Raw genomic sequence first — 209 nt, forward strand, 5'->3', positions numbered from 1 at the left:
TCGATGGACGACAGCACGCTCTGGATGAAGTTGGGCAGGTAGTTGCGCTGGCCCTCGAAAAGCCCGGTGGGCCGCCGCAGCCCCCCTCCTCCAGTGGGCCGCTGGTCCTCATAGGGTGCCGTTGGCACGGTCAGCACCGGGATGGGGCTTCCCTCCATGGCGGCTCCTGTCCGGTCCTGCCGCGGCTCCCGGGAGCCTGAGGGAATCTG

This window comes from Myotis davidii, unplaced genomic scaffold (genome assembly GCF_000327345.1).
Source record: "Myotis davidii unplaced genomic scaffold, ASM32734v1 scaffold616, whole genome shotgun sequence".
In the NCBI taxonomy this organism is placed as follows: domain Eukaryota; kingdom Metazoa; phylum Chordata; class Mammalia; order Chiroptera; family Vespertilionidae; genus Myotis; species Myotis davidii.